The sequence below is a fragment of the Parus major genome, chromosome 10 (assembly GCF_001522545.3).
Source record: "Parus major isolate Abel chromosome 10, Parus_major1.1, whole genome shotgun sequence".
NCBI classification, from domain to species: Eukaryota; Metazoa; Chordata; class Aves; order Passeriformes; family Paridae; genus Parus; species Parus major.
Genome location: NC_031779.1, coordinates 13,103,600 through 13,124,511, shown reverse-complemented (window position 1 = coordinate 13,124,511; position 20,912 = coordinate 13,103,600). Strand labels below are relative to the sequence as shown.

General features: G+C 42.9%; 1 long non-coding RNA gene across 1 annotated transcript; it reads left to right on the top strand.

Moving 5' to 3' along the window:
- The first annotated feature begins 3,548 nt into the window (after window positions 1–3,548).
- LOC117244948 lies at window positions 3,549–19,678 on the top strand. The gene is made up of 3 exons (XR_004498961.1): window positions 3,549–3,649; window positions 13,579–13,638; window positions 17,372–19,678. It is a non-coding gene; the product is annotated as an uncharacterized LOC117244948 (long non-coding RNA).
- The last annotated feature ends 1,234 nt before the right edge of the window (window positions 19,679–20,912 follow it).

Genomic DNA, 20,912 nt, shown 5'->3' with positions numbered 1-20,912 from the left:
GTTCATGCATGAAGGACCGGGATATGTGTCAGCCACATGTGTCAATAATCCCTTCTAAAGGAAAATATATTAACGATTTTAATGTGGGGACTTGATGGCAGAAGGAGGCAGCAGCAGCACACTGTGGTCAGTCACAGGCTCCCCAGATGGGATGAGAGCCCTCAGAGTTAAGCCTGGTTTTCTACAGCCTGCTATAAACCCAGTTCTGACACGTGAGAGAGCAGCTCATGCCATGAGACACCAACCCACCCTGCCCCACTCCCATTCCCACTTCTCCCTTCCATCCAGGCTCTGCCTCCTAATGGGATTGCTCATCGAATGGGCACACAACCGTGTGTGTGTGTGTGTGTGTGTGTGTGTGTGTGCTAACATCCATCCTAAAGAGTTTTAAATTGCACTTGTCATCCAGACATTTCAGTGCATCTGTACAGCTCGCAAGCAACAGTGGCCTTGTCATCCTGTACGAGTCCACTTAGCCAACTGAAGTGCTGTCCAAACACTTCCTTCTCCTGGTCATCAGTGTTACCCTTCTATTCTATGCAAATGGAAAAAAAATAAAAATAAAAAGGCCAAAGCCACAAATGAAGCATTAAGAGGTTAGTTTTGATGTCATGCCAGGCAGTGGTGGCATGTGAATGAATCCACCAGAGTGGAAGAGTGAGCTGAGAGCACCTGATGTACTCATAAGTAGAAATATGTGGGCAAAGAGAGGTGGACAATATTTTGTAGAGGTGAACTCTCCTCTCCTTTGGACCTCTGTGAATTCAGAACCATAGTACTAGTGGGCATAGAAAGCTGTAGCAGAATCTGTCCTCTTGCCTCTGTTTTCCAGCTCCATTTCCTCTGCATATTATTGATGATAATAACAACAATAATAATACCCAGCTCTTAAAGCTTTTCCAGAAAAAGCTGATGTCTCTAAGCCTGCTGCCAGCAGGGGATATGGAACAGCTTACTATGAGAAAATGCTGATTCTGAAAATGTGAGTGTTTCAAGGGACAGTATCAATTTCATCTGACTTTTATTTAACATTCTACTTAGGTAAGGTTGAAGCACTTTGTTTCAGACTCGTTGTGTTGGTTCTCATGTGAATAATGTTATTCACCAAAAAATGTTGCAATGGGGCAATTTACAAAAGTAGTTTAGGAAGGGAAATCTCATTTAATGTGAAATTTCAAAATACTGGGGTCCTTCTTCAGAAATCACTAATTTTTTTTGCTGAATTTTCCCTGTAAAGAACAGGAACTGAAAAGTTTGGGGAGCACTGGCTGGCAACCAGAAGCTCCAAAAAGACACTGATTTTGAGAGTGAATTCAGCCTATTCTAAAGGCCACAAAAATGAGGGAGTGGAAAGTAGACTGAAATTCCTGTAAAACACAGGAATCAGCTTTCCTGAGGAGATGCCTAGAACTGTCTTTTTCATGAGTCCAGGAGCCTTTTAGAACAGGCTCAAGGTTTCTCAGCAGCTTGGGCAGGACTGAGCAGTGCCATTCCACAGATGGGACACTGGGACATCAGGAGAACGTGTGATCAAAAATGATGCTCAGAGCGGGGCTCTGGATCTCTCTCACCATGGGAGATGCAGTCCTACAGACTTTCTGGAGCTGTGCAGTTGGGAAAACAAACCACTTTGCTCCCTGGAAAACACTACATCAACACCCAGCGTCATCCCTGAGGGTGCTGCTGCCAGGACACACTTATTAAATGTAGGCAGGCTTACATCTGTACCACTGACCTGCTCTGCGTCCCTTCAAGCATCACTTCATCTCTGCCTTCTCATCACCTTCTGGTTATGTCCAATTTAGCTCTTCCTGAGGGCAAGAACTCCAGGTGGCTCTTTAGTGTCTAACACAACCTTGGTTAGCGCTTTTAGGCAGGAATATGTTACAGATAATAAACCTGAGCGCTCGGATGATGAAAATAGCCTGGGGTTTTCATTCAACACTACACTCAACATGAGCATATATGAGATCAGATCTTGCATTACCTTAATCTTTGCAATGGGTTTTGTGGCACCAGGAACTCCATGAAAGCCATAAAAGCAAGCCATGAAGTGCTGCCTCCTGCATCCACCCAATTTTGGCTTGGATGTTAAACCACGTGGAAACTGCACACTCACTATAAATACATTAGGGAGGCAAAACAGAGAAAAAAAACATTTCAAGGAAATGGTAAATGGGAAAAAGGCTTCTGAATTTTTTAATAACACATGCTCTGATTGAAGGGTTTGCTGGGGATCTTGTTTATAGTCCTGCAGCAAAAAAAAGTACTGTGAAATAAAAGCTGTTTGGTCCTTTCAAGCTAACAGCCCTTTGTTCACAGCACATTACTGGAACAATTTTTAAATAATGACTTAATTATTTTTTTATTCCTTGAAAGATGCTTTTTTGCAGTCACATTCTGGTTCTTTGTTTTCCCGGTCTGCACTCTGATTCATTACTGCCACTTGCATCCAACTTCTGGAGGTTTATTTGTTCAGCTAGAAATGGAACATTAACATTTTAAGAGAATGATGCATAGCTTTTAGAGATAGTACTCTCTCTGTCCTGTTCTGCTGGTGCTCTCTTAGAAAGTGTAGAAAGCCACATTCACTCGCCCCAAAGTGATGATTTTATTAATAACAGTCATCACTTGGGACATGATTTTGTATTTTTTCCACCCAAGTTTTTCTAATAAAAACACTTCTGATTTTCTGCATGCACTTACTGGACTGAAAAGTTAAGACTGGCAGTTTTTCTCAGGATCAAGGAAAAGGCAGGCAGGACAGGAACTTGTATCACCCCACTCCTGGAGCCTTTCTAAAGGCAAGTCAGGGTCCCCTGTCCCTCCTGTGCACTTGTCCATGGCCTGGGGCAGTCACCTCTGGCCAGGTCTGACCTCCCACACCTGAGTGCCAGCAGTCACTGCAACTCTGGAACACCTCAGTAGGAGCTAAGCATCAAATCACTCTAAAATATTGCCCCACTGAAGGAAGAATAAGTCCTGCATTATGTGCAAAATGCTGCATTGAAAGGGTGTTAAGGCTGTAAAATCAGGAACTTGTAAATTAAGCCCTGCCGTGGTTACAATTTGCTACGTGTCTGCAAGTGTTCCACCTGCTTCTCTCTCTCTGTTGAAGAGAAGAGGCTAGAAGAGGGTTGGTGAAAGGGAAAATCTTATATTTCTGATAAGGAGGGTCTCCCCACTGCCATAGTACATTCCTGTACCTGGTTGCAGAGTATGTGGATATAGAATTTTCCCATAAAATTCTTGCTGGAATTTCCTAAAATCAAAAGAATTTCTTTGTTTTCCTAAAAACAAAGAATTTCTGCCTCTTCAGGTATTAGTAAATGACTGGATGCTATGCAAAGTAAAACTTCAAAAATATATAAATACATAACACAACCCAAATTAAAAAGGCAAACTCATCTGGCAAGAAACGAGGCACCTAAACACTTTGTCATAAAACAATAGCTTAGGAGGCTATTGCTGTACCTACTTGTGCCTTTTTAGCTTCAATATTTACCAAAATCAAGTATTTCTGTATCTTCTCACAGGAATACATTTCCATTTTGCTTATCCCAGACAGCCCTCAAACCTGGGAAAGCTGCTGACAGTGGCAAAAGCTCATCTCCTGCCCACACCTGTGCTGTAGTGGTGCTACCCTAAGGTAAGTTGTGTGGTCCAAAGGTGTTCACTTCCAAAATCCATCTTCCAGGCACTGTCTTTCCCTCCTCCAGCTTCCCAATCTTGAACACAATGGTTCATCTGCCAGGGTTAATTTTTGCAGCACCTTGAAATACCTGATGCATCTGAAATATCTGATGGAATTGCAGGAGAGGAGGCAGGGGGCTGTGGCTGAATAGTCAGAGCTGGTAAAACCTGGGGCAATTCAGGTGTGAGACTCAAACCTCTGAGTGAGGTTGAGATGCATCAGCTTCCCTCCCTGGGCTGCCAGCATAAGCCTGCATGTTCTTGGGTAAACCACACGTATTTTTTTCCTGGGAAATCACCCCCTTAGCACTTAAGTCATGGGGTATTATCCATCTGGCTTTGGATCTGGATAAAATGTGGCTGTGCTTCCTAATATAATGGGCATAGACATATATTAGCTATTCTGTGACTGCACTTCATGTCCTGCAGTAACAGCTGATCATATTTTTAAACAAAACGATATGAGGGTCATGATCTAGACTTGAGAATGATCTGGAGTAGGAGGAGGAGCAGGGCATCATTTGTGTGAACAAATGTAGTATTTAAATATGTGCTCATTCAGAGTGGTTCAACAGCAAACTAAATTGACTGCACCAGGTACCTGGCAACAAAGGGACACTGAAGCTTCACCGAGACCAGATTTGTCAGACTGGACAGATTCAGGCAGAGTAACAGGAATAAAAATGTGATTCTCATGAATTTCCTGGTTTTTATCAGCTCATGTCATGCACAGTCCTGGTATCAAGTGAATCTACATTTGTATTTATTATCATCTATTTGGGTGACCGCGGCTAGAAATTAATAATAACAGCAACAGCAATAGCACAGCTTTCCGAGCTGGAAAATATCTGACACTGATTAAACTGCAAATCCAAATAATTGATATTAATTACATGAAGTTTTTTAGCAATAATCTGCACAAAAGAACTCTGAAATTAGAGGATTAGGAACTAGAGATAATACTCAGCAGCTGGTTCAGAGGCATTATGCAAGCACATAGTTGACATGAACCCAAGGAGTATGATTCACAGAGCTCTTCATCTTCCTTTGCTCATCTTAAACTGGCATTTGCAGAAGGTGCCCAAGCTGGCAGAGAAGGGATTACTCAGTCCCTAGAATGTTAAAAATAAAATAATTTTAACTTTCTGTCTTTGAACAAGCAAGCATTCATGGAAGATTTTTAGTAACGAGATCTTATTTAAATATTTTGGACCCTCCTTTCAACTCCCAGTTTGTAATCTCAGGGCTGTGTAAGCACAATAACACACCATTCCATGGAGATGTGGGCAGGCAGGGAATTCACATGTCATGGACATAGCTTGGATCTCAAACTCAGAAATAAATTTTTTTATATACATATATCCTTCCTGTAAAGACAGTGAATTATGCTAAAGCTGTGGCAGTGAGAACCTAGTGGATAGATGTCAGGCACCAGCTGAGCATCTGGCCCCTTATTGTATTTTAAATGATACACATTTATAACTGTAAAGCAGACAGACAAGCGATACTGTCTAACATCACCACCACTAATAGCTCTAATAGCTCATGTATCCACAGCCTGCCTCATCCTGTCCTAGCTCAAAGCAATTTTGAGACAATGGGCCCACCTCTTCTCAGATAGATATAAATGAGATGTATGGAAAAGGCACAATTCCCCTGCAACAGTGCAACAATGCTGATCCCCCTTCCAGGCTGAACCACCATTTAGTTGTACCTCAGAGAGACAAATGTCATGTAGAAAACCAGTGGAATTTTTCCATTTCTTTTTAACTCATTACTTGCACCTTAGAAAATATTTCAACACTATGTTTTTAATAATTATTTTGGTGGTGCAGTCTTTTTAAGGAAAAGAATCCTGAAATATGGAAAAATGCAGTCCAAGCCTGTGCAAATCCAACATCTGGTAAGCCTTCCTGGGGAGGGTGCAGTTGTCCTTGAAGTCAGCATGAGAGCAGCCTTTATCAGAACCACAGAATGGTTTGGGATGAAAGGGACCTGTAGAGGTCATTTAGTCCATCCCCCAGTGAAGGGAGATCTTCAGCTAGAAGGGCCCATCCAGCCTGGCACTGAATGTTTCCAGGGATGGGGCATCCACCAGCCCCCTGGCCTTCTTGTGCCAGTGTTTCACCACCCTCATTGTAAACAATTTCTACCTTACCTATAGTATAAATCTACTCTCTTTTAATGTGAAAACACGATTCTGTCTGAGGTTTGTCCCTCTTCCTGTAGGGAAGGTCCCAGAGTGCAAAGCAGTGTGAGCACATCTTTAAAAAGTACCTGGGAAGGCAGCCTTGACGCTTTAGATTTTGAAAGTCACATTACAGATTATAAAGAGAGGTGTGCAGGCCTTGGGTTTGCCAGCTGCTATAAAACTTGTGTTTTTCCAGCATCCAGCTCAGTACCTTTTGGGCTCCAGAAAGGGATACACTGGTGCATCCATTTCTCCTTGGGCTGTGAGTGATGGGATGCTGGAATTGGCCTCCTCCCAGTGAAACCAAGGCCTAGAAATGCTCCTCTGGAAGGGGAAGGGGAGGAAAGAGAAAAGGGGCTGAAGTAATAAGCACTGGGAAGCCATGATATGACATGTTTTGGCTCTTTCCAAACCTAATGCAGTTTTTATATGTAGACATAAAAGACCACATTTTCTGACTCCCCTCAAATAATTACCTGATAAACCCCCACTTTTGGAGTTGGTCCGAGCCATCCATTACATCGCTGCCATGAACTTTATTTCATACCACACCAGGGAGGAGACAGAGCAGTTGGAGTGCTCAGACACTGCATGTAATAACTGGCCATAAAAATCAATGTAAAATTTAATGCAAAAGGTCTGTGGGCACCCAACCATTGGAGTCCACTGATAAGGCAGATGGAGAGCACCACTGTGCTTTCCAGCAAGTGCTTTATTTTCTTTAATGTTCCTGAATTATAAATGCTGTTGCTGTTTTGTCCATCTACATACCATTAAAATGTGCTGCAACCATGACATTTATGTCTCTGGGTGGTTTTTGGTTGCAGTTTCCTGGACTCAGGATGTGTTTTGTATTCTGGATGGGTCCCATCGCAGGACCTGGGAGGGAGCGCAGGAATATCTTCCCACTGTTTCTCTGGATTGATATGCAGCCAGTAGTCCTGCTGTGCCCTACTCTTCATGGGAGGGACTGGGAACAGAGTTGCTGCTCTCTGTGTGAGCCTGACCCAGTCCTGAAGAACAAAGGTTGCATTTACATGCAAGCTCAGTGTCATGGGTGTCACTCAGCCCGTCTTCAATGAACTTTTGGTGCTCAGATGAGTAATTTTATTTTAGATAACAGCTCTTGTCAGCCAGAGGATCCTTCCCAGCTCACTGGCTCCTTCACAGCATCAAAGGAGAAAGGAGCACAGAATCTACCTGAAATATTAGAAAATGAAAAATAATAGAAAATAGTAGGGGGTCATTGACTTTTGCTTCCAGTCCAACATGAACAGGCAGTGGGATGTTGAAATGCCAACAAAGGGACATGTTTCTTCAGTTCCTATCTGTCCTTGTCACTCAGCATACAACTTTTCATGTGCATTCCCACAGGGATGCAGAATGGAAGAAGGATATTGTTTGGCTGTTATCAATTTTGGCATGCACAGGTGCTCTGATATTAAGAACTGAGACCAGAGAATTCCTTGCTGCTCTGATGTACCTATAAAGGCAAGGAAGCAGGAGCCCTACTTTGGTTGTAATGCTAAGAATTACATTGTTCCTAACAATTTCAGCAATGGACTTATTTCAAACATCAGTAACCTGTAGAATGAGCCACTCTATTAGCTTCCTTTTGGATATACAGCTGCAGTGGCTGTGCATGAAGTATATTATGTCTGGGGCATTTTTTCCTTATTCTGGAAGCTGTTATTGATTTTACCCTAATAGATACTTGTGTCTAATGTATGATGAAAAGTCATTTAGAAGAGAAAGAGAAAAGAATTCTAACTCCTCACACTTGTGATTCAAAACATCTCTGTTTAGGTATCACTGCAAAATTCCAAGGGGAAAAAAAAAGGCCAGAGGATGGAGAATGTCGCAAGCAGGCTGGAAGAAGCTGAAACAAGATTTTGTGAAGCCATTTTACAATGCAGCTAAAGTGTTCTGAAGTATTTATTAAAGCAAACAATTATGCTATTCTGTACTGTTTAAGGTTATTATAGAACTTATATTAGACGAGTAATTGCCTCTGGATGAGCATATGGCTTCATCTGCTGGCAAAAAAAAAAGAGTGTTTCCACAAGCTAATGATTTCTGTGTAAGAACTGGACAGCAGTGATTCAGAGAATGCAATAGCTGATTCTTCAGGCACAATCTGAATATTATTAGATGTAAGTCTGTCTCAAATGAAAATGTGTGAGATGCACAGGAGCATTTGCTCGTGGATGCAGCACACGAGGATATGTCACATGCACTAATGCACGTGTGTATCGATGTCACCTGTGCACGTGTGCACTGATGGAGAGCACCCTTCCTGCAGGTGCACACACCTACCAGGCTTTGCCTACAGTACCCAAGCAAAATGATAAACTCTGTGCCATCTGACCACCTTAGTGCATCCTACTGTTGCTGCTTAGGAGAATAAAGGAGAAAGTTTCAGTAAATTCTGCCTTGCTGTAGTATTGTTTTACACTCTGAGATGGGCTGAGGCCTCTTTGAAGATTCCCCTGAAATCACAAGATTAGTTCAGACCAACTTATTTGATATATGTAGAAGTCAGAAGAGATATTTGATATTCTCACAAAGGCTCATTCCATCAATTGGAAATCTTTGGTCTGCCAGGATTGTTTATATTGAATTGAGCTTCCACAGTTCTATTTAAAGCAGAACATGGTTTCCTTCTGTTGCTTCATGATTTATTAGCAGGTAAAGAATTGGTTAAGCTGGGAAACCAGTTGAGTGGTGAGGAAGGGATAGATAAAGGCCAGCATCTGGTGCAAGTGGTATTGGAACTCACTTCTGAGTGGTTTTAAACAGGATTTAACAGCTGGAGACACTGAGCCTGGAGCTATGTGACAGAACCAGCAAATGACATTCCCATTCCACAGAACGGTAAGGGAGCTGACTGGGTTGCTGGTTATCACACTCACAGGGTAGTAGTAGGGTTAGAGAAGTGTGTGGAGAGCAACCTACAGCCTCAACCAAGAGCTCCCTGGATGGAGCAGCAGAGAGAGAGGAAGGGAGCAGCAAGGAGAAGGAGCCGAGGAATGACAAAGAAAGTGAAGCGCTGTCTAAGTTCCTAAATTGTGCTTGAGGCCCATTGCCAAGTGCCATGGCTGTCTGGAGAACACCATGTGACAGGTACATCGGGGTCACTGCCTTGGAAGAGGCTGGAGTGATGAAAACTTGCTGGAGGGCTGCAGATAGAGGGAAGCGCTGGGAAGGAAGCCAACACCTCAGGCACTGGGAAGCTGGAGGCTGTCCAAGTGACGTGGATGGTGAGAGCCAGCGGGTGTCCTGTTCATGGGGCTATTTGTCACACTAAACTAGATTATCAGGAAATAAAAGTCCAGCCTACATGTTTATAAATCCTTCCACATCCCAGCCACAGGGCTCTGGATGTGATGTGCAGGTAGCTGGCTATGAGGTTTCTGAGTCACGATGAGTGGGGCTCTTTTCTCCAGCTGGGAAAGGAAAATCTGTGTGGGGGTCGAACTCTCCTTGCAGCTGAGCTCTTCCTTATGCATCCCTCCCCTTCTTCCCTCTGTTTGGCTGCAGTGTTTCATTTACAGGAACCTGCAGGAGCCAAGGCTGTTCATCTCTGCCACTGAGCCTTCCTCCACTGCAGGCACTGCCACACACGTAGGCAAAGGGCCGTTGTTGCCATCAGCTACTGATGGTAGCGTGAAGAAGAGTTAAACAGGCTGCACTCAAAACAATCACCTCAAGTGATGCTGAACTTGCAGTTTCCCATCTTAAATCAGCATGGAAACACCCAATCCTGTTTTCATTTGCACAGTGAGGGTTTGAAGCTGGAATGGAAAGTGCCAGGTAGTTCTGGGAATCTTGTGCTCTGGAGTTACTGATGTGGGGCCAAGACCCTCAGCCAAGGGTGTTCTTCTGAAGACATCTCTGGGGAGCACTCTAAAGACCCAGAGCAAAAATAACCCTGCAAATCAAACCCATCTTTGTCTCTGTGGTTCTGTTCCTTAGATAAAACTGAGACTGGGAGAAAAAAAAAAACATAAGCATGGCCAGGAAACAACTGAAAAATGGTCATAAGTCAGGGAAAAGCACTTTTTTTTGGGTGGGTGAGGGCTTTGCTCTTGTTCCTGTGTCCTACCAATGGCCTCTTGCATCCGCTGAAAACAAATTAAAATTTAAATTTCGTGTAAAAACCAACTTAGTTCTGCCAGACCTCGCCAAGCAGGAAGTGACGGGCTGGTGTGAGCAGAGGGACTGTGCATCTCGAGTAATGAACTTAATTCATTGCTCTGTAAAACAGCCTCCAGAGTCACATGGGGATAGAAAACTCAGAGATGAATCAGGCACAGCATTTGCTGCAAATTTACACTGCTGTCTAGTTGGCAAATAGCTCTGAAACCAGTCCCCATGCTGCCTAAGTACCTTCATTACTCTTAAGTGCTATATTTATTCAATAATTTGGACCAATCATTTTCAGGTTCATTAGTCCCAATTGTTCATTTTTCTCATGGTTTGATTGGTTTCTAAAACCTCATGGTTTTAGTTTTCCTCCAAAACTGAGGGTAGTAGGTAGAAAAGTGCTAATAACAAGAAACATGCTTTCTGGAATGTTGGGTTTTTTTGTTCTTTTTAACTGAATAATGACCTGAACAAAAGCTCATTAAACTCTAGGGGGTTTGAAACATTTTCTGGATGCACCAGAGCAATCTGAGTATTTGGGGAAAGCAAAACTAGAAATCTAAGATCAACTGAAGGTAATTCATTCCTCAAGGCCACTTTAGATTATATTGGGCAGACTTGAAATTTAACTCTCAGCTGCAGTTGTTAAACATGGATGTCAATAACTCCTGAGGCCACAGTCTTGTCCTCCAGGGCTAGTGGCCCTCTCCACTGGTTTTTCCATGTTTCATCCAGCTAGGTTCACTTCCAAACCCTGACTTGAGGCACCAAAGGTAGTTTGATCAAGCCAAGGGAGAACCAAGATGGCAGAGTACCAGCTCTAAGTGGCAAAATGGGTAGAAAATTATCAGAAGGAAGAGAAGATTGAAATTAAGCTGCCAATGATGCAGTTGCCATGACAACTGCCCTTCCACCTACAGTTTTAACCCACTTTTCCAGGCAGCCATTCCAGGAAGTGCAGGAAACCACACAACAGCTGCACATATCCTATTTCTAACACATCTCCTGATTAAAATAATTATTCTGTACATAGAGATTGCTCTGAATGGCAGTGGCTGAAGGTTTTGGATAGCCTGGGGGAGGTGATTTCTCCCAGTGCTAGATGCTTCCTGAAATAGCACGTGGGGATGCAGAGCCTAGCATTTGCTGGGGGTAGAGAGAAGGAAGCACACCCCAAAGCCATTGGAATGGGATATGTCCTGTTGTCCCTACAGAACTCTCTGTCCTGTATGTGTCACTCTGTTGGATGTATTCAAAACTGCTCCTGTCTGTGCCACAGCCTCTCAGCTGCATGTGCTGAGACCTTCTTTTTAGCAGGAGTAGCAAGGACCAGGTTTAAAGCCAGAGCACACAGCTTGTCAGTCACACTCCATGCCCAACATTTGTGAAGATCGATGACAGCCCCAGAGCCGCCCTCACCTTCAAATCGTCCTCTCACAAGTGTGGACTGATGAAGCATTCTGTAGGTGAATCATCCCTGTAATCCTGGTGGGACCACATGGTGATTGCAACACTGTGTGGATTGTGTGTGGGGATTACGTGGACTGACATCAGAAGACAGGGAGCTGCCTTTGTAGTCCTGAGGATGTTATCTCCCATTGTCAGCTCTGTTATTGTTCCCTCTGCTCTGGTTTCTAAAGGCCCCTGCAAAGATCCGTGTTCCCTTTCTGCTAAATAACATGTCAGGATGGGACAGAGATTATACCTAAGAGCTTGTAATTTACACCAGCACAGGAGAAAAAGACTTGAGGGAAAGTGAAGTTATTGACAGATAGAGAAGTAGGGAATGGGGAAATAAAATGCTTTTCTTAATGTCACACACTGAGTGTGTGGCCAGAGTGAGTCCAGATCCCTGAGTCCCACTCAGGTCTTTTATCAGCATGATGGCTCTTCCTCTCCTGCACTCCCAGGCTGTCACTCTCATTTGTCCTATAGAAATATTGAGATAGCTCTGGTAGAAGCATTACCTAAAGGGGAACCTGTCTGAAATTACCCTGTCTTCCCTCCAAGGAGTGCCAAGGGAAATCTACATTTCTACACAATAACTATGTTAACCGCTTAATTCCAAAGGAAGCAGATAACAGGAAGATAATAGTGTGGGAATGGGCAAGTAAATAAAAGAATATTTCTCTCCAATAAACCTCAATTCTCTGGGAATTATTTTTTAAAGACTTACAAAGAAGTCTGCCAGAACAGGTAATGACTATACTTAAGGGAGAGTCAATTGTCCTAAAAAATTTCATGTATGATAGTTACAGTGCTAGAAACAAGGATTTAGCCAATATGGGGGGATCTCTGGGTGACAGAACTTCAGGACAAACTCTGTCTCTTCTTTGCATTTAATATCTAAACAGGAAGAGCCAGGTTATGAGTTCTTGAATTTTCTGTCTTAACACAAACTCACATTAGTTCCAGTGTCTTTGAGAGTCCAGGGGGACTGAGAAACCTGACTCTAAAATCCAGTTGAATGATTTTGAAATAAAACATCTCCATTTCTCAGAGATCACTTGTGTTGGTACTTAGTGTGTAGTGATAGTGGATATTAGGATAACATCACGTTTCCAGCTGGGTTGGTCCAAGTTCACACATCTTCCTGGCTTCACAGGGGTAAGCAGGGCTGTGTGAGGAGTGTTGGACTGAAATGAGTAATGAACAAGAGGAGGGTTGTGGGGAGGGAATGACAGAGATGGGACAGTGTTGTAAGGTCACAGATATAGGGAATTCTGGGTGCATTTTTGTTCAGCTGTGTCTGAGACAGAGATGTGGAGGACAACTTCTGGGTGAATGTCACTCCACCAAGTGTTATTTGCCAAGTAAAATGCAGAGAGAAGGAAAACTTATCTTGCAATTTTCAGTGTCCCCATTTCATAAATATGATATATTAATATTCATTATGCCACATACATTATAATTTTGGAAGGAGATTACTGGGGATTCACTATTTTCTCTCCATCATATTTTCCAATTAGGATCCCCTCTTTTGCAAATAATAAGCTTTTTGTTGCCAGAGGCTTTGCAGCAAAGTTCCAGTCACAGCACTGGCATTCTGTTCAGCCTCCATTTCAGAAAGAAGTGCAAATTGAAGAACAATTATATTTTAATGACAGGTTAATCTTTCTGTACTAAATGTGATTAGAGAATCACCTGGCTAGTATCAGAGAATACGAGAGCTGGTAGGAAAAAACACTCTAGGGAGATGGGTAAGGAAGGCTTCTCACAAATTCACCACTGAGTCAACAGGGGCTGGTCAGACAAACTGACAGACTTTGGAATTCTTGGAGGAGACAGAAGGGGGTAAGAAAAGAGTGGAGCAGCAAAGAAAAAGGGGTAGCTTGAGTCATTGTTCCCCTCAAAATGAAAAGATCTTTTGGCTCTGTGGCTGTCTCACATGTACAAAAGCAAACAAGGCTGTTTTCATTTAGCACTAGCAAGAAAGGTGGCTGGGGATGGGTCTCTGCTGGGCTGTGCCAGGCAGGGGACGACCAGGAATTCACTTTTTCACCTCAGTTGCCTCAGTGAATCCTCTGTACTTGAAGTTCTTCCTTTAGGCTCCTTTGTGGACTGGAGACAAACCCTAACACTGCCCTTCTTCAAAGGAGGAAGAAATGGTAAGGAAAAATGCAAAAAAAAATAAAATAAAAAGCTCTCAGATACTTAAGTGCCAGGAAGCTGAGCACTAAATAATGCTTGGGATAAACACTGGGGTCCCACATACAGACACTGTGTGGCTGTATCTGTGCAGCCAGCAGCACATCACTTTTCTGGAGTGGGCACTACAAGCAAAGAGAATGAGGGGAGAATGGAAACTCTACTCATAATGTGAAGGAAGATCAGCAAACCCTTTCCCAGTTCCTGGTCCTCCACTACCTCTCCTCTCTGTCCACCAGCACAAGACTTTTTGCCTCTTTCATGTGGGGCAGGAGGTGTCTCCAGGTGAACCTGCTTCAAGGCCAAGCAGGCAGGTGATGCCTACTGCATGCCCACCAGACCAGATGCAGAGTGCTCCAACCTCCTAAACTGCAACTGGCCTGACTATGGATTGCACCTTCCATTAGTACAAATTTGTAAAGGAAAAGAAAAAAATATTAAAAAAAAAACCACAAGAAAACACAAGAAATACAAATTTAGCCATCTCTGTGAGAGGTAAAGTATTCCCTACACACACATCCACATGCTAGTAAAACAGCCCTTTAAAGTTGTTGGTGTTGTCAGTTACAAGAGCAGCATTTAACATTTAATGGTTGTTTTTTGGTCAGAGCTGTTACGTTTCATTGTTTGCTAGATTTGTTCCTTAAATTTGCTTGGCTCTGTGCCATGCAATTCCTCCAGTTTTGTTTTATATTGTGCTTGGGGTTGAAGGACTTTTATATTTTTTCCCCCTCTTTGAAGATACATTATGAAAGGGTTTTCATTTTTCTGGCCCAGTGCATTGTCTTGTCATGTCTGATATTTCTCTGGAGAGCATAGATGTCCCCTTACAAGCCCTGTTGGAGTTCCAAATTGTTCTCAGTCTCCTCCTGGTTGAAAGTCACCAACTGAAGCAGGTATAAGAAAGTTTTTGGGTTAATTATATTGGAATAAAGTTTTCAGAAAAAGTGATACCTGGTATGCTGATGCCATAGCTCTTCTAGAAGTCTAAAAGTAAAGAGACAGAAATAAGATGATGTCTGTACTTATTTTCCATTATAATAGGCTGGATTAGCTGTTCAATTAAAACAAATACAAAGCAAGGAAATCCTGCTGTGCATCTTGACCTTTTTTATAAATTGGAACTGATTCCTATGAATTGACCCATTATTTGCCAGGTCTGTTTTAATCAAAAATTCAGGGAGTGAGAGGTTTTCACAAAGGTTTGTCAGACTCCTTGCAATTTAGAAATTGTGACTGGTCATCACATGTCCTATGGCCGTGGTCCACGGTTCTTATTGCTGATTCCTGGGGGATTAAAATCTTTATGGCAAGGTTTTAAAGGCAGGGCAATGTGGTTTAGCTGTTGGGGTTCATTTCCAGCTGAGAACATGAAAACCACGTTGCCATCCCAGCAGATTGCAGTGGGCACCCAGCAAAATGACCCTGGCCACAAACTTCACCTCCCTGTATACCAAGTGTCTTTTTCAGCTAAATAGTATTGACCTGTAGGGGTTTTAGCTCATTTTCCACTCCTATTACATGTTTTCTGGCATGTTTATAGTACTTCTAATTAATTATTCCTAATTGCCTCTGTTCCCCCCTACTTTTTTTTGTGCCTTTGTTTCTTGTTGCTCTCCCAGCCTTGGTAACAAGATGTTGTATCTCTTGAGGCTATGAGGGTAAAAGTCTATTAATAAATAATTAAGTGATGAGGCTCCAGCAGTGTGGAGTCACATCTTGCCATCACATGGCTGTAGTCTCCATGGCGACCCACCAGTGTGGACTGAAGGGATCTCCTTGAGAGAAGGAAAGAAGAGGTTATACGGGGCAAAAATATGAGAAGTTAAATTATATTTTAAAATATTAAAGACACCGTTACATTGGCTTGTTCCCTAAATAACCTGGAAAGATGGAAATCTATTGCTCCTGTTCTACCAGCATCCCCTCTTTCTGTCTGCCACTGTCCCATGGGTTTTTTCTGGCCCAGAGCCTCCAGCACTGAGACTTTCCACTCTTAGATGATCCTATCTGCCCAGCAACATTTTCCCTTCCCCATTGCCCCTCTGACCTTGCAGATCCACAGCAATCCTGCTGCTGACCTGCACAGTGTCCATCCCCATGAGGAGGGTGACTGATTTCTGAAAATGGTGACCACTGAATAGCTTTTCATGTGTCAAAAAGTCAAACCTTAAGGCCTGAATTCCAGAGATTCCTAGTTCTGTGCTCCTCTCTGTACTCCTCTCTATCACAACAGCATGTCACCTTTCCCTGGAGCTGCCCTGCAACCTGCCTTTCTGTAAAATTCACACCTGCTGCTCATTAGAGCAAGATTTTGAGAAGATTTTGCTGTGCTTTTCTCCTTTTCTGGCAAGACTTATAGGCAGCTTCATGCACTGGCACATGAAGTAGCCCATCTATTTTTTCCCATCACATAATCCACCTCTAAGTATAGCAAAGACATTTCTTGCCCATTCAAAGCAGTAGTTTTCAAAGGAAAAGTGGTTAGCTCAGCAGTTCCAGCATCTGTAAAAGTGTGTCCTCGTGCAGCAGTGGGATCTGAAACCCCCTTAGTCTGTTATCAGCTTTCCATCTGTGTTAGCAGCCACACTCCCCACAAGCATCCTGATCCATGCATTTCAGCCAAGGTAATTTTCCCAAATCCCCACCTCTCCAGCATTTCATGGGAACACGAGAAATGTTAAGCTTCCTGCAATACCAAGGATGTAAATCACACTAATTATCTCCCAGACTTCAGAAACATCCTGGGCTTTCATTTCCTCTGAAAACTTCTGGAGCATTCACATTAACTTTTGGCAGGTAAATTGTAGGGGGGCCAAGCCATCCATCACATAAAACTACATTGAAAACACATCAAATTCAGAGTCCTGACAGGCAGATAGGTCTCTGCTCTGAAGGAAGCAAAGTTCTGATGTCACAGATCCCTTTTCCTCACAGGAGGAGGTGATGATTAAGCCCAGGATCCTTCTTTCCACACAGTGAGAGCAATCACGATTTGCTGCTCGGTGTCCACAGCCCCACATGGACACAAGCCTGGTGACAGCCCTGTCAGCCCAATGTTACTTTTGGTTTTCTTTAAGCTTCTAGGACAGGATCTGCTTGACAAAAGGTGGTTCTGGCCTTGTAGAACTGAAATCTGCTGCAAATTGGGTCTTGATGAAGTGAACAGCCCCCACTTCACCTTGGGAGTGGGTCCGTTCCATTTGGTTAGTGCCAAATTTCTAAGAAAAATCATTGCAATTTTTCTCTCTTTATTTTTTTTTTTTTTGGTGGCAAATGCTAAAATGGAGGTGAAAGATGGTTTGAGTGAGGTTATCAGAGGGATAAAACAATACTTGAAGCAGTGCCAGACCAGTTTTCCTGCTGTTCTCCTGTAGGCATTGCACAGGTTTTCGGAAATTGTTTCCCTGCCCTTTTCACCCTCACATTCCTCTCCTCCCAACAGACTGAGGCCAGAGGAGAAGAGCAAAGTGGATTAGTTGGGGTTTTTTTCCTTCAGAAATCTGGCATCCTATCTTTGCTTTCACACTTCTTGATATTCACCATCACCAGTGGAAAATAAAAGGAAGTTTAAAATTCAGAGCTTGGTAGGTAAAATAAAGAAAAACAAGATTAACTATGACAATTATGCTGATTCTGAGGATAAACATTTTCCTCTTACTTTTTTCTTTTTTCTTTTTTTTTTTTTTGTAGGACTGCCTATGGATTCTAACACTGACTAGGCATTTAAAATCCTTCATCTCTTTTTAAGTGATGTTGGCAACCTAATTTTGACTCCATATTTCCATGATGCTGAAGGAAAAAGAGAAAAAGAATAATTACAAAAAAGAAAATAAGCAGAAATTGTTTCAGTGAGGTGTTTTGATCACCCCCATGAGCTGTTTTCTTGCTGTGTTGTGCGTGACTGAAAATCAGAAAGTGAATCTGCTTATTTCCAAATGGAAGCTGACCAGACTCGTTTCATCAGACTGCAGCAAAAATAGCAAACAAGGGAAAAATAAACGTAGGTGATTAGAATTATTTCCATTCTGACAAAGAGAATTCATGAATGACACAGGAAAAGCTTCCTGAAAAAGAAATTAAAAACCCAAATTAAAGTTCTTTGAATGGGGGGAGTTGAACAGGTTCCCACCTGTGGTGTCACAGACTATCAGTGACAAATGACCTTTGGATCTGCTCCCTGGACCGTCCCTGGAGCTCCATCTCTCCCCTGGACCATAACCTGGGCTCTCTATATGCTGCTGCTTGCTTCTGGACTAAATTTCAACCCTGAACAAGGAGCTGAATAAACAAATTACTGCCTGTGCATGTGTGTTTATTAGGAAAAAAAAAAAAAACCCACACTGATTACTTGGCAGCCTGATGTTTCATAATATCACAAAGGGTTTTGAGAGATGAACAGCTAAAGCAAACCCTCCGTGAAAATCAATATCTCCACCTGTGGGAAATGGAAAGATAACAGGCAATTGTGACTAAAAATGCAATTACTACAAGAGAAAAAGATTCACTTTCCTTCATATACATAAAAATCATGAAAAGATGTTTTCATCCTAAGCAAAGAAGGCCTGAAGCTGGTTTTTAGTCTGCATTTAGAACCAATAATAATCTTTCACCTATTATATGTATTCCTGAAAAAAATTTATTATTCTTCATCTCACCTAGAAGGTTCTCCACTTCAAGTCAATTATTTAAGCAGATGCAAAGAAATAAGATAAAGTAAATATTTGACTTTGAGCCTTTATAAATCCTGTTTTCTTTCAGCCATTCAAGATCAAACTTCTAATGCAACCTCAGTGTGTACAAGACAGTCTTCCTAGTTTTTTAAAGAGGTATTCTATGTTTTAACCACTGGTAAAATTTAAAAGAATAAGTCCATCCACCACAAAGAAGGAAGACCCATTCTGCACATTGTGGGATGGTTGGAGCTGGAAAAACTCTACATAAAACTTAGCAAAAGTCCTTCTCTCTCACACTGCATTTGTGATTTCATGTCTTGACCTGGCTGCTGATTGCTCTTACTTTGATTAGAGAAGTTCAGCCTCCTCTCAGAGGGTCAGTTTTCTGATTTTCCCAATCAATGAGCGAAATATTCACTTGCAGGACCCCCACACCTGGGGTAAGGAGAGCTTTAGGAGTGATGTGCAATGATTGCTGCCCTGCTGGGTTCCTCTGCTGCAGGGTGAGGGGCTGCCCCTCCAAAAGAAGCCACAGAGGATAAATTTGCTTGTGATCCACAAGCAGCTGAAGAGCCACGGTGTGGTCACTTGAGCCACCTGCTCACTCTTGTGTATTGCCCTTTCCACTTCAGCCTCTCACTGGTAGCTCCAAACCTTTGGACTGCGTTTCAGATCATTGGCAGCAAATCTAAATTCACCTCTGCTTCACCCAATCTCCATTCACACCCAGCCTTTGGAACTGCAGAGTTATCCTTGGGAAAGAAGCCCAGACCTGCTGCAGAGACGACCTAAAGAAGCACAGAGGAGTCAAATTTCAGGATTATTTACTAATTTTGTGACTATGTAAAGCATGAACACAAATCCTGAAATTTTGCAGTCAGATCTCTGCAGGTAGATCCACTGCACTGTACACATTCCCAGTGGATTAGAGGGAAACTGCATGGGAATGAGGAGCCATCTCCATGACCTTAGGTCTCACGTGGAAGCCTGGAGGCTCTCTTGCATTATCAGTTCCTCCAAATTCAGCATTCTGGCCTTCTGTCTGCACACCAATCTACAGTGTTGACCTCCTGTGACTGCTCCATGAGTGGGGTCAGCTAAGGAACATCTCCTTAAGGTCAAGTGGGTAGAGGACATGATTTGGCAGGAGGGACAAGGACTCAGTGCTGCACAGACATTGTCACAGAGAGCATTGCTCCCACACAAGAGAGACAGAGAGTGCTTCAGCATTCCTGAAAAGCCTCTTTGTTAAGAAGAAAATGGCTTAAGAATGGAGACTGTTGCTCGAATCTGTCACTGAAACAAATACAGAGAATGAAACTATTGACAGTTGTGTCCGTTCTTCCACTTGGGGTTTTCAGTGTGAGGCTGAGCTCCGCCAGGGGTGAGGAGCAGTGTTGGTGTGTGACTGATCCAATGGCTGGGATCAGCTCCCCAAGGCTTCCTCAGGATGTTCCAGGGCCAGCAACAGCCACAGCAAAGAGAACAGTGAGATCAGGTGAATTAAAAGAACAAATTTTCCAGCCTACTTCTGAGGTATTGTGTTAGCCTGGGCAGCAGGTACAGCTCAGCAAAACCCTGTGACCACACCTCTGGTGGGTTGTGAATAACAGATTATCATCATTTTACAGCAGCTACAAATCATGGCTGTGCCACTGCATCTAGTGGGAAAACACAGCTGCTTTCTGAGCAAATAACAGCCCATTGATAGGCAGCCCTCTGACTCAGGAGAGGTTTGACAGTGTATAAAGCCTTTCAGCAAGGAAACCGCTGTAAATCTTTCCCAGGCAGGCTGGAGTATCTGAAGAAATACTTACACCTCACTGATCACTGAACCTCAGATTTGTGATAAGACAGAAATCACTGCTGTCTGATCCACTAACCTGTGAGATATGAATCGGAGAGTCTATGCCCTGTCCAGAGTCGACAAGATGTATCAACACAACAAAAAACATCATCGGTCTGACACCTCTGCTGTCAGCCTCAGGAGAAAAAAAAAAAGGGATGGTGGAGTCCAGACTGTCCTCTGGCTCCTCCAGAGCAAAGCTGGGCCTTGCTGGCAAGATAAGGAAACCCTTGCTAGTACTGCCCCACAGAACTGGAGATCTTTCATGACAATGCTGAAAGAAAATTACATACTTAGCTGATTTTAGTACATCAGCTCCATCAGGGAAGTGCTTTGCACAAAATCAGTCAAACTATTTCTTCCTTTGCCACCATCCGCCCCAGATGATGAGGTTGTAAAGCTTGAAGAATACACATAATAAAAGATAAAAAACACCCTCCCCAGCATAAGAGCTTTAAATATACAGCAGCTTTCAGTTCACCTTTCACATCTGAAACAGTGCATGCAACTACACAAAGCAAACTCGGCCCTCTCTGGTGTGTTTTGAGAGAAATTTTCTCCCACACTTAAAGATATTGCATGGTACCAGCAAAACATCAGGGCCCCTGATGTTGTTACTGCCCTGACAGACACTGGCACCTCCCAAAAGACAGCTACTCTGACCTCATGCACACAGAAACGCCTCTAAGACAACGCTTTATCTCAGAGGTGC